This window comes from Hetaerina americana, unplaced genomic scaffold (assembly GCF_022747635.1).
Source record: "Hetaerina americana unplaced genomic scaffold, ioHetAmer1.1.p SCAF_1, whole genome shotgun sequence".
NCBI classification, from domain to species: domain Eukaryota; kingdom Metazoa; phylum Arthropoda; class Insecta; order Odonata; family Calopterygidae; genus Hetaerina; species Hetaerina americana.
The window spans coordinates 28,783,658-28,802,061 of record NW_027286069.1 but is presented as its reverse complement, the minus strand read 5'-3'; the positions used below and the strand labels follow the sequence as shown (position 1 = coordinate 28,802,061).

The window sequence follows — 18,404 nt, the reverse complement described above, 5'->3', positions numbered from 1 at the left end:
TAGCGTTTTTTATGCTTGATTGATATAATTCTAATGAAAATTAAATGACAGCTTTGGCCTGAGTACGATTGCATAATTCTGTGGCATCTACGTTTTCGTCTGGAAAAAATTTTCAAATACTATTTTTCATTTGGTTCTTTATCGAGTGGAATGCATGAGAGTGTTTAATATTAGTACTAATAGCGTTCTGCTGGCCAGCCATGTCTAATTCTCAGGGATTCATTTGTAGTGGAGGGCTAAAGAGTTCATGAAAAGTTTGGTGTTGTAACATCAAGTAATTGAACCCAAACTTTGAATACAGCTAAAAGGCGAAGCCAAAGGAAACTCTACTCATTAGGGTTGAGAGTTGTTGACTCGAGGACCGAGGAACTATAATTAAGGTTACAAGAAACTTGGATGAAAACCATCGGGCCTAAAAAAAAAACAAATAATTGTGGTTGTTTTTTTATAAAGAGAAATCACTAGGACAAGACCGGATCCTTGCAGGATGTATATTTCATCCGAATTGGACGTTGTCATATGTTGTACATTAACCATTTTTTTAAACGTTCGCCCATAAACAGATAATACACATAATTAACAGGGGTTAATTAATTAGATGAGAACTGAACCGATAATACTTATCCAATATTAATAAACTGTGGCCAATAAAATTTACGCCTAGATACTGTAGGAAAAGGGCGGTGACGTGAGTGGCAGCAGCGTGGAGTTTCGGGTGTGGCATTTGTGTAGCCTCTGTGAGCTTGTTTAGAGATATGCCCATCACGTGAAGAAGCTCAAATGAAAGCTAACTTGAAAAGAAGATGGGTCGGGAGAAAGGATTCGATGGCGGGTCGAGGAAGATGAAAAGAAATGGCACGGACCACTAGGGGCTCTTGACAGATGATGTAATTGGTAACGAAACGGAGACCTAAGGGTCCACTCCTCCATTTAACCCTTATTTATACGTAGCGTTATGAGGAATTACGGCGCACTTACAACACCCTCAATAGGCATAATATGACTGGGGCTAAAAGGAGAATAACAAAATTTCCGGCCTGGACGGGTTGTGTGCACTGCAACAAGTCGAGGAAGAAAGGATGCTGAGTTCGTGCTGCTGTTTAAAGCGAGCTCTTTGACTTGTAGTTTTGATAAAACTTTTTCCTCTTTCCTCTTTTTTGCACTTGAGGTACATGTTCGTGATGATCATCCAAACAAACTTGTTTCAAAGAATATGTTATGAGAGCGCATAATTTGTTAATGAGGGTCTGAGCTACTACGGCATACGACGTAAGTTTCACACGCGCTCACACTTACATAATAGGACAAGTGATCTCTCTTTTCTTTGGAAGCGGTGTCCCGGGAAGGATTCCAAAGTCAGGGAACTCGTACCTTAGGCACCCAGCACCACAGCGAGAAAGAGTAAGAATTGTTTCATAGGACCCTTGGCCTTTCTCATATCTTGCCCTGAACACCATTTGGAAAGAAGAAAGAATTCGTGTCCTAGTTTGTGCATGAGTATAATGTGTCGGTTCTCCTCGGAGTTGGTCGCCAGCATTGAAATACTCTTCGGAAACCACTTCGAGTGCATCTAAATGAGTACTGAAATTTTAATTCCATCGTGGGCACCTAGCGTGTGTTGCTTATGCGTTAATCACCACGTATTACCGTGTGATTGTTGACACCGATTTGCAAGAAACAAACTTACGGCCATTAAGGAATAAGTCCCAGATTTGGGCTATGCCATATAACTTATTGTTTTCTTTTTTACTCTACACACTAGTGGATCGTCAAGTCAGGTTTTCTCCTCGGTATTTCTTCATTATGTTATTTGGTAACATTTTCGAATTTTGCTATTATCAGTCATGAAATCGATGAGTAAATAATTTATCCCCGTCACAAAAATGGTAACTCTGTATTTTTTCATCGCTCGTTTATCGCTAACGGTCCGTTAGCAGTCAAACGAGGTTTGTAAGAATATCATTTCAGTCGATTAATTATTAATTGGGTCAATCGCCGTCACTATTCTCTGTTTTGTTGTGCGTTGTGGCGCTTAGGGATCAGAATGAGTTCAGTCCCATGGGGTTTAACCCATTGTTATCCCCGCCCACTAAATTTCAAAATAACTGTATCCTTTCGTTAATCGTTCAAACAAAAAAAGTAAATATGAATTTCATTAAGGCGACCTTATTGAAAAGTTTCCCACTGCCACCATGTTCAACGATCTACTAGCCTAGCAGAGTATAAAAAAAAACAAAATTCTCCCTCCGGATGTCCTTTATTTCCCTTCGTAAAGACGTGCCGATCTGGAATCTCTCATTCGGAAAGGGGATGGAAAACGTAATCGACTGCAGGTTCCAGCGGAGGGAGGGGAAATATTTAGAGGCAGGTGGGAAAAAAGGAAGCGGAAAGGAAGGGTGGAGAGAGAGAGAGTAGACCGAGATGTGATGAGGTGCTGCGAAGGCGTGACGAGTATAGACAATGACATTTGCCTCTTTACGTACTCTTTAATGGATCAAGGAGACTCTCTCTTATTTTACCGTAAGTCTCTTATTTCACCGACTTGGCCATGCTAATAGGGGAAAGCTTTTCATGATAGATGGGAATCAAAGCATGCTAAAAAGCAAATCAGTGTAGTTGAAGAGCTTATGAAACATTTAGAAAGCAGAGTACAGGATGATAAAAGGAAAACAATGGAGGAAGAGCATGAAATTGTGGTTTGAAGGACAGCGAAGTAAAAAACAAGTATTGAAAAATGACAAAAAACAAGTCTGAATTGGTCAGCAGGGAAGGAATGGGCGAAGAAAATATGATGGTAGGTAAGAAAATGAAAGAAATGGCATGAATGATTCGGTGATGAGACACTACACGTATTATTGGAGATGTTTTTGAGAATTCCTTGAACGCCTGAAACGTATTCCCAGGAAGGGAAGTTAAACTAAGAGTTTAATAATGACTCTGAAATAGCTGAAGGTATGGGGTTGTTCAACCTGTCTGAATGGACCTTGAAGCATAGATGGGAATGAAAACGGGGGAGATGTTGGAGGGAGACGAGAGGTGAGGCCGCGAGTGATAGAGAGAGTGGAGGGCGGCTCATTCTCCCTCAGTCTCTCCCTCTTCCTCTCTCTTTATAAACGAACTTGAGGGGGAAGGCAGTGGAAGGGTTTCTACGGTTCAACGGAATTGCCGGCGGTTCTTCTCCCAGTGATGATGTTGCGGATTAAGGGTGGCGATTTGACGTCTGGCGAGGTTCGCCGTCGCCCGCCTGCCGTGAAGGGCGGCTGATTTTTCGGACGACGATGTTCACGATGCATGGGAAACAGGGATGTGCAGGAGGTTTATGAGGAGTGTGGGATGCGACCCGGAGCTTCATAGACTCTGCGGGGAGGGGAGAATGGATGATGATTACGCGGGGAGCCTCGAGCTAATTTTGTCGAGTATCGTGGGATGAGGTCTTCCGAGGTGATTGATTTTAATCGTCGAACGATGAGAAGTGGAATGAAACTCTTGTATCTCCTGGCCTGCGGATAAGAGAAGCTTTCAATCGTAATTCGGAGAGTGAATCAAAGCAGATAATGTAACTTGAAATGCAATATGCTGTCTTTTCCATTACCTATTCATTCAAATTACTGTTTGCCCTTGAAAAAAATTTTAAATGAATTACGAGAATGTATTGCTCCCTTTACCAGTATTAAATCTTTTATGGTTGCGCGGGATGGACTGGAAAGTTTCATTTCTATCTCTTCAGGATATTGAGGGGTCATAGAGGCCCTATATGAGAATCTTAAGTTATCGCCAATCTCTGTCATGACTGACTTAGCAAATTCAGTGTTTTTTCTTCAATGTAGTCTTTAACAATATTTGTAGAAAAAGTTAAGCGCAATCTTCAAGCCGAAAAACTGTGTGGGTAAATGGTAGGGCTTATCTGATATTCAACTCAATGGCATGTCAAACCCATGCGATCTAAGGGCGCCAGGTCTTTTCCCCGCGCTTTGAGCGGTTTTTCAAAAGGTTCTGTTGCTCAGCAAACCATATACACCTTGGGCTTAGCTGGCAATGTTCGTAGGCGTTCCACGGAACCGGAATTCCTCAGCAATTAGATATGAGTACCCCATACACTACCACGACATGGTTTTAGAGATTTCATTATTATTACATAGTTCCCAGCAAGCCATCGCTAGGGTGTTTGGTAAGGGTGATCACATACCAGAGTACTTTTGGCACAAAATATTTTGCTCCCTTGCTTGGTTGGGCGTTATTCTTATCCGTTATCGCTCTTGGGAAAAATGGCATCTTTAATGTATCTGTTCACCACTTAATACCTATAATTTTAACAGACGAAAGCTCTTGCAAATTTTCCCTGAATAAAAATTGATTTATTGAATAAAGTTTTTGTCTCTGTTATTATGGAAAGTTTCCACCACACCGCACATGAATCTATAATTTATATTAGACTCTATACGTTTATTTGCATGATCTCTCCTGCCGTAGTACGATGGGTTTAATAAGGCTTTACCCAAGAGAAATCGTGACGAAGGATAACGCCCGAGTATTTAATCGAGTATATACTTTCTATTTCGGTTTTCCTGATACAGTAAGCGTTCGGGGGGGAACTGCTACTTTTCCAATAATTCATCGATACGCACTTTTAAGTTTAATCATAATTGTCAAATGTCGTACCAACGTTGTATAGCGTTAAAGTCATCCGCTAAAGCTACTTTATCCACAGGATTACGGATGTCTCTGTAAACCACTGCATTGTCGGCAAATAAACGTATCTTACTAATAACCACGAAGTTAATGTCGTTAAGGTAAAGAGGGAATGAAAGAGGCCAGAAGGCATTTCTCTGGGAAGCACCTCAAGTGATTTCCACTGCTTTAGAGCTAACATCATCAATGACTACTCTTTGTACCCGACCATTCAAAAAGGTTTTAATCCGGCCCAAGATGTTTTTATCTATGCCAAAGGCATCCATAAAAATAGCATTCTAGTTTTATGAGTAGTGAACTATGAGGTAATTTGTAGAAAGTTCTTTTAAAATCTAGAAAAGTCGTCCACTGAAAGATTGTTGTCCCCAACCAAAGATATCATGAGTAAAAAGTGCAAGCTGTCTCGCTGTATTTTCTCTTTCGGATACCGTGATGGTTTTTCATCAATACCTTTGACTATCGAGGTGTCTCACTTTTGAACTAACGTGTGTTTCCATGAAATTGTATGATACGGATGTGAGAGATTGCTCGGTTCTTCCAAGTCTCCGTTTTTTCATAAAGGTGTAACATTAACCGTTTTCCAGTCCCTGGGAACCTTGTGGTATACTGGGGGCTTCTTATATATGATTTCTAGATATTACGAAAACGTTCTATTTCATAATATGTAATCTCGATTTTGGGCGTCGGTTGGCAGAAACGAATTGGTGAACTATCGGAGGCATTCGCTTAGACATCGGCGAAGACACTTTAAAAGAAGGAATTTTATAAGTTGGCGTTTTCCAAACTTCTGTTTACTCTTTCGCTTTCATCTTTTTTTGAGTGGGTTCATTAATTAACATTTCTTAGTTATATACCTTCTCGTGTTCTTTGCTCTTATGTATACTTTAATACTGCGTATGTTTATTACTTGAAAAGTAATCTAAACAGCCAGGTTGGCATTTATTTTGGGGAATAAATTAGCAATAACACCAAGGATATTCATATTCATAAACACACAAACCTTAGGTGGGGAAATACATCTCGTCCAGGCAGGAATGTAATTCGTGACCTGACCTCTGGATTGGCCGTCTTCTGAAGGATGTTACCCCGCAGACAAGGTTGGAGACATCGCCTTCGAAAATATAATTGATTTCGAGATGGTCTCATTTAGATATCTTAGCGTTTGTTTCCAAATAATTTTGATTGTCAAAGGCCTTTCGTATTTTTACGTTCAAGCTGCTCATATTCCAGTATTACACCTATTCCAGTATCTCAATTTCTTTTGCTGTGAAAAGAGTACGAAAGAGAATTTTTAGTTGGTAACAATTATCTTTTTGATGTTGTATTAATCTCCCTTTATCCTTGTGCATCAAATAAATAGGTTAAAGTATGTTTCATGAAAGGCTAATAACAATATCTGAACATGTAGACTTCTTTGATAACGTATCTATGCTGTAGTGAAACGTGCAATCCGTTTTATCTTAAATATCTACCACACAAGAGCAACTTACCTTAGCAGTGATTTCATTCCAATCATTATATGTAGCATTAGCATGCAGTGTGGATCGCTAATTGTTTTTTTTATCAAGGAACTGTTATAGCGGAACTGTTAATTGAATTTTCTAAGAAATCTGATTAAGTCAATTCGTGTAACGGGCGAAAATCGCCCGCAATCGGCCCGCACTTACGACACTTGGAAATGCATACATCGCGTGTTGCGACTATTCTGTAATTGTGATAGTAATTCGAGGAAGCAAAAAAACAGTGAGCACTTGTACGAAGCAAGACTTCTGGGGTGGATGGAAGATTGATGAGCACACCCAAAGCTGTAGCTAAGGTCATTTTTTGCATCCAAGGTTAATCGCCCTTTCAGAACCGCGGAACTAAAAAATGTGCAATGTATATAACTGATGAGACTTTTTTCAATTCACTCCTCGTAGATTATCCCTTGTATTGTATTTTCTTGAACTCCTTATCATGCAACGAAGGTGCTTGAGTTATATGCGTGCAACAAGACAGCTCAATCGCTGATGTGCAAGTGCCTTGTCATATTCATGCGGGAATGAAGTTCTCCTTTTTGAGTGTTGATACCACATCGCATTTGAATTACGCTCATCAAACCGTGTATGTATATGTATGCAAAGTGTATAATGCGGTGCATTTTTAGCCTGTCCGTAAGGCAATGGCGGCATTCATACGATAGGGCACGTGATGAAAATTTTCTTAACTTTGATATACGGAGGAACTACGGAGAAATGATATGGGTCGGGTTAAGCGCGTACGCTTTAATTACTTGTGTCTTGAATGAAAGGAAAGATACATTTCTTGATTCCATAAGGTTAAGTTGGTTTTTGTGACCGCTTCCTTGTATTTCGTTTTCCTGAATCAAATTAAAACTCTTACCCTTATTACCCTTAAACTAATGCATGCGTCTGGCCCTGAAATTTAATGATTAGATCTCAGCCCGTACAGCATAGGTAACAAATGCTATGGTAACAAAAATCTATCTTCTTATCTTGAAATCATAAAGTCATATATGTAATTTTTGTATTCTTATTTTTGTGATCTTTGTGGATAGATTAAGATTTGGCAAACTTAGAGCTCTGCGATTTGTACAAGTGGTTTCCGTTCTCGCTACGAGTCAATTGGTGAATTACGGCAAAGAAAATTTGACCTACTTTTAAGATGTTAAACGCCGGAATTTTAAAAGAAATAATTTACAATCTTAACAGTATAATTATCTTTAGCATGAAAAGCAAACTCGCACAGTCACATACAAGTCACATGTACACAAGGCCCCTTCATGTGTCCTCAAAACTGGCTAAAATTCTTCTCCACCTTTTAGAATCACATAAATTGGAATCGGGATTTCCTAGTTTTAAAGAGAATTAATATTAATTAATAATTACTTTTGCGAATATTTTTCACTTTGATGTGGCTATTTGAAGATTCGAATCATGCCATAATGACACATTCGATGAGGTAGTGGAACCAAGATCAAGACTTTGTAGTCGTGACTGGACTTAAAAAAATTTTACCAGTCCTAATGCATTACAAAAAGCCATAAGCCACCCAAAAACCCCTTAAAAGGCTTTTATTCCTATTATTCGAGTATTTTTAATAATTTAATGAAAGTTTCAGGAAATTCTTAATAATATTTTTCTTTGATGGCATTGTGAATATATCGCCAATTTAAGGGAGGCGTTCTACCAATTGTCATTTTAGGGTTATAATGATCTTTTATGTCTAGGTGAACTTCATGATCGTGTTATCCAGAAGTCCGTATTAAATCGTTTTGAGTACTTAGCTCATAATGCCATCGTAAAGGGAGGATATTGGTGGAGAAAGTAGCTGAACTTATTCATACCTTTGTGGGTATAATCTTGAAACTAGGTTTACTAGGGTGTATCTAGTGATTCTATAACTTTTGTCCATTAAGTGAGATGCAAACTTTCACTGGACTGCAGATCTAGACGACGGTAAACCTCCCTTCTGTGCAACAATTTCAGAGTGTAAAAATCATTCGCCTTGACCGGATTTCTAACCCGAATCCCTCAATGTCCGGTCGAGTGCTTTAGCCAGTTAAGCTATCGAAGCGTCCTCCAAAATTTCAGTTTAGGAGGACGCTTCGATAGCTTAACTGGCTAAAGCACTCGACCGGACATTGAGGGATCCGGGTTCGAATCCCGGTCAAGGCGAATGATTTTTACACTGTGCAATTGTTGCATTGACATGCATATTAGAGGATGACTCCGTTAAAAGTTACTGTTGCGGCATCTCCCGCAGTTCTTTGGAAGTCCCTTCTGTAATCGATACCATAGCTCCAGATTAATAACCCGCTCCAAATATTGATTAAAAGTGCCTTCATTCGTGAAGGTTAACATTCAGTTTGAAAGACATACTGAATGCCACCGTTTACTTATGTAAAAAGTTCATTGGTGTGTCGAAATACCTTTGCATGTGTAAAAATATCTTTTCGGCCAGAGATCAAACATTATCTCCACGTCGTTGAACAGTGAACAGTGTTGTTGAGTACCTGGCGCTGCAGACAGCAGACGCCCCGTTATTGAGAAGTAACGTCGAATCGAGGTCGGATAATGCGAAACGGTCATCTTCAGGATTCATGCATGTGAATAATATACATTTCTGCTTTCGTGAGAGGCCAGAATTGCTCCCCATCGCTCTCCCCCTCCCCCCAACCTTGCTTTAATTCCCCACTTCTCCGCTCCCTCCCCTTATTCTCCTTCTCCGATTCTTTTCTCCCGCTAACCTCCATATATGTATCTCCTCCACCAACCTGACTATCCCCGCAAGATCACAGTGACCGAGGGACGTAACACTTTCCGGTGCGTGACTCGGCGATTGGCACGTGTTTCCGAGTGCCTCTTTCTGTGTTCTCGGCGGAGTTTCTCGTCCCGCGCCCCACCGAGACCCACTCCTCTTTCTCTCTTCCTCCTCCTGCCGTATCGGACGCGGGGCTCTTCCCCGCGCGCTCGCTTCCTCTGCTCCCACCGGTGAGAAAAGTTCAATTTCTCGGGACACCGCAGACACCACAAAACCGCTCGGAGTCAAACAACCCCCGTTGCGCACCTTCCTCCCCGCCCTCTTTCACCCGCCCTCCCGCGTTCACCCGTGGGGCGCATCCCCCGTTGCCGTCGTCCACTTCTCCGTCACTGAACCTCGATCTTCCATGCTTCAATCCTCCGCTATGAGTCTGTTGTCGTAATTTTTCATCTTGAGTCGGTCGAGGGGGAGATTCTCCCACGATTTCCGTGTTCGAGCGTTCCATGCGATTACCGCACGTCGGATGATTTACCTACTCTTCCCCCCTCACCTGCATGACTCGGGCAGTATTTCCACCAGATGGTAGGGAGTTCAGCTATCGTGAGTGCTCCTACCGTCTCACCCGATTCGTTTTCTGCGCTTGGTGTACGGTAAATGAATATGCAGGGGACTATCGTAGCGACCTAGGCTGAGCCGTCCAAACTCAATTCGAAAACTTTTGAAATCATCTGATGCACGCCGTTTATTTATTCTGCTCGTATCTATTTTTGTGGAAGCTGGATTTAAGGATGATGTTTATTTATGGCTTCAGCTCCTTTAATACTACCTTGATCAAAAATTTCCCGGAATTTATTCAGAAAATTAAAAATACAAGTTTATTCATCTAAATCTATATTGTCCCCTTCAAAGTAATCCCCATCGACTGCAACACACTTATGCCAGCGCTTGATCCAATCCTCGAAACATTTTTTATATTCGGTTTTCGGTATGTCCATCAGTGCTTCCTGCGATTTTTCCATTACTTCCTCTCGGCTGCTAAAACGCGTTCCCCGTAATGGTTTTTTAACTCGATTGAACAGAAAGAAGTCACAGGGAGCCAAATCAGGTGAATTCGGTGGCTGTTGGATGGTAGTTGTTGCATTTTTCGTCAAAAAATGACGAATAATGATAGCACTGTGCGACGGTGCGTTATCATGGTGCAAAATCCACGAGTTTTCTGCCCACATTTCTGGTCTCTTTCGGCGAATTGCTTCACGCAAACGTCTCATAGCGCCCAAATAATACTCTTTGTTTACTGTCTGGTTACGTAGCCAAGAGTACATCTATCTCTGTGTGTGTTGGCGATTTTTTACAATTGCAGAAATGGATTTAAATTTGCAACAACGAACTTGTATTAAATTTTGCGTAAAAAACGGATTTAGTGGCGCACGGACGTTGGAAATGTTGGAAAAGTGTTTCGGCAACGATTCTCTAAAAAAACGGTCGTTTACCAGTGGCACGAGCGGTTCAGAAGTGGTCGTGAGTCAATCGAAGATGATGAACGCAGTGGCAGACCATCGACATCGAAAGTCGGTGAAAAAATTGATAAAGTAAAAGAAATGTTGGTCAATAACCGCAAATTAACCATCAGAGAAATAGCGGAGGACTTGAACATTGCCTATGGATCCGCCCAAGACATTGTGGTTAATGATTTGGGTTTCCGTCGTGTAGCAGCAAAGTTGGTACCAAGAGACCTCAATTTCATGCAAAAAAGAGACCGTGTTGACGTCGCAAAAGACATGATTTGCGAGGCTGAATCCGATCCCACATTCATCAAAAGGATCATTACTGGAGACGAGACGTGGGTTTATGAGTACGACACGCAATCCAGACATCAGGCAAGTGAATGGCGTTCACCAAATGAGCCGAGACCAAAAAAACCACGTCGTTTTCAGTCAAAAAAGAAGGCAATGCTGACGGTTTTCATGGATTACAACGGTGTAGTGCATCATGAATTTTTGCCAGAAGGCCAGACAGTAAACAAAGAGTATTATTTGGGCGTTATGAGACGTTTGCGTGAAGCAATTCGCCGAAAGAGACCAGAAATGTGGGCAGAAAACTCGTGGATTTTGCACCATGATAACGCACCGTCGCACAGTGCTATCATTATTCGTCATTTTTTGACGAAAAATGCAACAACTACCATCCAACAGCCACCGAATTCACCTGATTTGGCTCCCTGTGACTTCTTTCTGTTCAATCGAGTTAAAAAACCATTACGGGGAACGCGTTTTAGCAGCCGAGAGGAAGTAATGGAAAAATCGCAGGAAGCACTGATGGACATACCGAAAACCGACCGTAACTTTTGCAAATGTCAAGTTATGACACTAAGATTTAAAGGGAATATCAACAACAGATGTACCAATTTAACAAAAAAAACAGAACTCAAATCGGAACGATGGGAGCGCCACACGGTGGTTATTCCGGGAACTTTTTGATCAAGGTAGTATACATACTTTCGATTATGCGCGGCACTCAGCTCTGATAGCGGGATGATCACAGTGCTCATCAACTATATTTCGAGTAAGCCTCCATTTGCTGTTGGCGCCCAGTTCTGATCTGAAATAATGATCATGTTTTATTAATCAAGCTCCTTCGCCGAACTTGGGAGTTTGGAACTGGAAAATATTCCTCGGAAACGTTGTCTTAGAGATATTAACCTTAAATTTCGATTTAATCCTCAGGCTCTAAGTTGTTTTTCCGCCATTTTAAGTTTGTTCCTGTCTTTTGAACTTATAAGAGGGTCTTAGGCATTAATAAATGTTTTAAATATTTTTATTCGCTTCGAGGGAAAGTTTCGTAACACCCATTAAACTTCCTTTCATCACGAAAGCCGAAAAATGCGTCCTCCAAAAAGGTTTTCTGGAAATCGCTTTCATTTTAATTCGTTTTATTTCGCTATTTGTTTGTGACGGCTGATCACCTCCCAAGGCGGTTGGCTACGGTTATTGCTACGGGAATGCTATCCTTGTTTGTGATCAAATTTAATTCAGCTTGGTGTGTATGCTATGGTTAAGATAATTTATAATGGTGCCTTCTCAATTGATTATGTAGGCCAATCAACTTTTAAGCGAGCATCCAGTCGAAGATGTAGATGTTAAATATGGGTTATTTCAGCAATTAACATTATGATAATAAGATCTAATATTACTCGAAATTTATCATTACCTGCACAAAGTACCGAATGATTCTAACCAAATGGTGAAATCCATGGTTGAATTAAAGAAAAGAACTTCAATCGCTGAACACACAGAGAAAGTTGGTCTTACCGAATACGATGAAGTAAGAGAATATATTAGATATCGGAAGGCTCATAGCATACCAAAGAGAGTACACGGTACGTGCATTCCTTGTCGTTTATAATATATCTAAAGCCTCCCTTACGTCTTCCTCGCTCGCACACAAAGGCACGAAACCTTGCGCGGCAATAGCATCTTGGGATCCTGATCCACTCAGTTTCAACATTTTCGAAACTCTCGCGGCGAGGATCACTTGCAAATGCATGCTCCGTGTCTCATTTCGTATGCAGAGCGGAGTCCCATAGTCGAGATGCGCCAACAAAGGGGGGCGCTTCCGCATTCCAGTAATCTCGAAGTACTTGTCGTAGCGTGCTGTAGCAGTCATGAATACTTCTCTCAATATTCTCGATTTGTATCCTTATCCACACTTGGAATCATTTTATGTTTTATTCGTATTTTTTTCGTTTTTAGTTTGCGAATTCCTGGTCTTTCCGAACGTATTTTTCAAAAGGGTTTTGCACATACTGCAATAATTGGAATGTGGCTTCGGTTCATGGATTGAGAGGAAAATTACCTCTGGCTAAGTATGGAAACAGCTTCAAGTAATAAGATTCACTTATTATTGTATGATACACATTTTGTCTTTGCTTGAATACTCATCGATGTTTACGTGTAACTTAGGTATGAAGTCCCCATTTACGTTTATATCTTAGATATTAAATATCCATCCGATAAGTGAAGTTTTTCTAAACCAGTGAGTAGGGACCTATAAAATGCTCATAGAACACGGACATTGGCCTTTCTGCACGTAAAGCTCTTTATTTTACGATTTATGAAGAAAATACAACATTTGAAGAAGAACGGCGTTACCCTTGAATTCTTGCCCATATTTGTCCTTATTCCAGCTGTTCTCGGCGTCTTGAAAGTCAATCCAGAATGCCGATATCAGATTTGATTCTTTGAAACTCTTTCACTCGCACGTAATGAAATCAGTAATGAAATGAATAGAAAAATCTACACGAGGTTTTGTTTAAATGTAGATTGTCTTTTTGAAATTTGCGAGAAATCACGAACGTCATTAAAGGTTGTTTCTCTAGCGTTAGAGGGTTGAAACTTCTAAGCTATTCACAATGCAAAGCACTGACTGTATGAGACTTCCCTGGCGTTTTTGTCCAAGTTCCTCGACGTAAATTGCCCACATAGTTTACATTTTTAACATTCCGAGTTTTATCGAGGAAAGTGAGATGAAATTGTCAATTGAACGTCCCCAAGAAAACCAGAAAGTAAAGTGAGCAACTCCAACATGCGTCTGCGCCTGTTTTAGAATGCATTATGAAGACTGCTTATGGCACCGAAGGAAACTTACTGTCGATTATTGCTGCCATCGTATTTCACCTAAAAGGATATATATTCCTTTATTCAATGCCATTCTTGTATCCATTCCGTCCATATATTTCCTCTTTTCATAACTTTTCCTCTCATCCCGTTCGTATGCATCGTGAGCAATCCCGAGTATCCTATAGTAAGTTTTGTTATTTTCCGTCGTCTGAAAACTTATAAGTTGCCTTCCTTCATATTTCGTGCACCGTGTATTCTGTTCAATAAATAATTAAACTAGCGAATGATTTTTCATACTTAAAGATTCATAAAAACAGTTATTAGCCTCTTTTTAAATATGGTAGTTGGTCTTGTAATGGTTGTTGATTTGTTTGATGACCACCTGAAAGCCCTGTTTTAGAACATTTCCCGGGACGTGGATGTTTTGAGTGGAATTATTTATTTTTCCTTTAGAGATTTGGGCCGAACTGACTTCATCTGTCTGAACGCAACATGCCATTTCTTCTATTTCACTAAGTCCTTGTGTATTTTACTCTCGGCTCTGATGCTTTTTTTTAGCAAGACCCTAATAGTGCCGTCTCGACTTAATATTCTCCAATTGATTTTCATCACCCTTGACTTACCAATGTAATTCTTCGCATTTCAATTGTTTATTGTTTGTAACGTTCACCCAGCCTGAAAATATAATCACAGAGTGAACGGAATAACTAAGTATATCTATGAAAAATATATTGAGCCGTCTTGTAAGTATAAAAACCGGTTTACATTCCACGTTGTCACTATGCTTTTATGTAACAATTTTTCTTTTTGGTTGAGCAAGCCAAGATCCTTGAAATAATTATTGTATGTTGAATAAATTCTATTCAGTGGTGAATTTTTACAGGATTTATTTTTTTAATTCGTTGTTTAGAAATATTTTCTACCTCAGAGGAGAATTTTACATTCGCCGTCACATAGAACTAAGCGCGCTGCTGTAAATATGTATTTAATTCTTTAATACGTATTTTTCTCAAAAGGTGGGACAAACTATTTGCATCCATTTAAAATATATGAAGATCCAATATTCAAAGGGAGTTCAGAATTAATATTTCGCTTAAGTTCCCAGTTTCTGGATATAAAGTAGAAGCGGGCAGCTGATGACGAATTAAACGTTGTTGCGAATCGGTGGATTGCTCATAAAAGTCCGTGGCCCTTTAAACTGGAGTGGTTCAACATTTCAGTTCATCTCCCTACTCTCCATGCTGGAAAACGAATCCTTCGTGCCCATCCGAATATTGGAAAAGTTGGAACTCATTTTGAATCAATCCGAAGTTACCCGAGGAGGGTAAATTTGGTGAGCGTAAAACCGTAGTACTTCATGGTCGTGCAGGTTCCTATTTCGTGAGTATGAAAGTCTGGAAAGATAATTGTATTTGTTTATTTTGCGGCAAAAGGCACAATTATCCATCCATTGCAGTATTCCTATGCTTTGATATCACAGTTTGAATCAATTTGTCAAATACATTTGGTTAAATAACGGGAGTCTAGAAAGCGAAAATAAATCTAGTATGAGTTTTAACTTTTTATGCTGTCGAATCATTTTTATTATTGTTCTGTGTTACATTGGATACCCCATCTGGGGGAAGGGGAGTCGGCTAGCTATTTTTTATAGCTAGGTAAATTATTTTTTTGGTATCTTGCGAAATAAGCACAATTAAAAAAAACCTGCTTATTCGTTTGAAATATACTGCATTCAGCGAAGAAGTGCACCTCAGTTTTGAAAGTGTCAAATAACAGTCTCCAAATCTTTTTCCTGTCTTCTCTTTATGCTTATACGTTAGTTGCACGGAGCCTACCTTTGTGAGCGTGGACGATTCTTGTGAGCCGTGCCAAGAAGAATTGATTCTCGGGAACGGAATCATTTTTTAAGCGAGGAATCTCAATGTTATGCACTGCGGCTCCGTCGAGTGATTTCCGCCTCGCACGAAGTAGGTACATAATCACGCCGCAAAACGCCTCCCTTAACAAATCGATGTATCGGGCTTTGCAAAGATCACCAGTGATTTTTGTTTATACTTTTTTCCCTTCTCTACCGTTACACCATTCACCCTTCGCTCGCCTCGAACTCTTTTCGCCTTAACGGTCTCCTCTCCCTCGGTCTGGATGGCGGGGACGTTTTTTTGTCGAGAGGTAACCTTCGGGTTGTTTGCGAACTGCGGACTCCCTGCACGCGACCTACTTTCCGAGGGGCGCACCCTCAAAGGCTAACTAAGCCCCCTTCCTTCCTAAATATTCAAGCCTGTTTAGTCTTCAGAGATTTCATGAGTCGTGTTCTTGGACATCTTGCATGTTTTGGCCGCTGGAATAAGGTTTGAATTGCAGGAATTCCGTTATTGAGGATAGGAATGTGTTCACGTGATACTGAAATTTCAAGGGCCTTCTTTCGCCAAGTGCCAATTCATAGGAAAATTTCCATTTGATTTCATGTAGTATGATAAAATGAAGAATTTGGCAAACTAGCATGATAATAATTATCAGCATATGAACCGGAGGGTTTAGAGACCTAGTGGCCAATAAGCCATTACTTTTTGCTCCCCCAGTGTGTATTATTTATTCACTCTTTCGCCAGTGGCAACGCATATAGCCTTGGAATTCAGAGTTTCAGGGAGAGAAGGAGTTGGATGGTAATTGATTTATTTATATATCGAACGACTTTATTGGGGCGAGATTGATACTTAATTATATGGAATTCACAGCATTCACACAGCAGCACCTCAAGGTGAAGCTGCAGGCTTATTCATTAAATTCATCAATTTGTCATGATTCCTGCCGAGTTTAGCGGTACATGTATATTTATGTGGTACCACCTGTGTGCTTATAGGTATATTTGAATTGAAATTGAAGGCTTTTGACTATCCTCTTGATTATTTTCTTAAATTGTATTTAAAGCATGCAATTTCAAGTAGGAAGAAACTCCGAAGCATATCCAGCAGGATCACGAAATATATTAAAAAGAGAGCATCGGAAAATTTTGCCATTTGTAGTTGATGAAGACACTTGGCTTTTCCACATTAAACTATTTTATGTAAAAAACCAGGTGTCTTCTTTCATCATGAAGGATTTCCGCCATGTTATGCCCAAAACCGTGTGTTTCATTGGTAGTTGCCTAAATTGTGGTTAAACGCAACGTTCAGGAGTGCAAGAAAGTAATGCATTGTTCTTCGTAGGCGCTAAACTTATTATTTGTGCAAAGGTTCCCTGAAAACGAGAAAATACTTGCCTGTGTTGGCAAAGAACTGACAGAAAATTGACAATACCACTTGCCAGAAGTATTTGTGTGATTATATATAGCCAATGAAAACTGACATTATCCTTTTCAATGCCCATGTAGAGTGGTTGCCCTTCAGTAGTTTAGCAATACGTCACATGCGGTATATTCTACAGCTAAAAATTAGGGATCATCTGGTTTCCGCCAGAATGAAAGTTATCAAAGAATTTTCGTTAGTAGGATTTCGTACCCATATTAAAATCATTAGTTGTCCCATGTACATGGATTCTAAAATATTTTCATGATATTCATGGCCGAAACAGTAACAAAATCCTTGTGTTTCATAAAGGGTGATAACAGTATGAATTTCCCGGGTCGACGTTGCTTTTTTGAGACTCCCTTTCCAGGCACAATTATAGGAGCAGTGATCCAAAACTATTCATCTAATATATTGTTTTGATAAATAACAATTGGTTGAATGGAAATAAAAAGAGCATAACATGATGAAAAATTTGTTATGTTCGTCTTCGTCCCTCCCTTGTCTTTAACGTCATGTTTTCAGTTGTGTCACACTGAAAAATTACTGAACAGGATGGTTATGGGAAATATTGAATAACTATATCAGGCGTTTACTAGTTAATTTACCGATATTCTTTCTGAAATGAATGGTCCCTTTGACTGTGCATTGGAATTATATATTTTAGAACAGATAAAACAAACAATTCTTCTCCCCAACATTAGACTCTCTGTTTTTGGCGGGAATATCACTTTAAACCGCAATTCGGATTGAACTCTAGTCTCGTGTGTCAAAATCAACCGTCGAGTTTATTACGGTGAAGTGTGATGATTGATGTTTCAAATAACTCTGGATTACCTCTCAAGACTTAGATCCTTGGAAATGATAACATAATATCTTGTAAAGCGTAGGCAGTTATCGGAAAAAAATGACCAATGATACAACGTAGAGCATACTAATTTCTCTGGTTTTCCATCTACAGTGAGTGACCCTGATAGGCTGACAGAGTGCACCGCACAGATATCGAGCGGCCGATACTTCACTCACGTGCGCTTACGGTAGAGCACATGGAATATCCATGCTGGGGTTTTACCATTTAGACGAACGAGTGGTTGCTAAGTATACCTATTAATCAGGCACCGTGAAGTGGAATGATATGTTGGAGTAGTGGTAACGTGCACTTCTGCTGCGCCAAAGGTCAGTGGTTCGCGGCTCATGGGTGGCAAATTTTTTCAGGGCCAGTTCGAACACAGGACTTATCCAAATTATTGGATGGTCTTGAACAAGGACTGGTAAAATAAGAAAGTCCAGGATAACGCTTGTGAAACTGATTTAAATAGTTTGATGAGTACCTGCCTGTTCTAACATTTTCTTTTCTTATTAAGATTAATGATCTCTACGAACGAATTAATGGGAGTAGGTTAATTTTTCAACAATATCTTCAATACATTGTGCATTCTCCCACCCACAATTTGGTTTAAAGAACGAACCCATCATGCATATTATTTTAGCAGTATTATATTCTTATGAAAGGAACTGTCCTCTGCACTGCCATAATGTCATTCGTTTGCAA

The 18,404-nt window shown here is 40.0% G+C and overlaps 1 protein-coding gene across 2 annotated transcripts in view; it reads left to right on the top strand.

Annotated features, from left to right (window-relative positions):
* Positions 1-18,404, top strand: part of raskol (Ras GTPase-activating protein raskol) — a 650,862-nt gene that overhangs the window by 322,994 nt on the left and 309,464 nt on the right. The gene's annotated exons all lie outside the window — the stretch shown is intronic.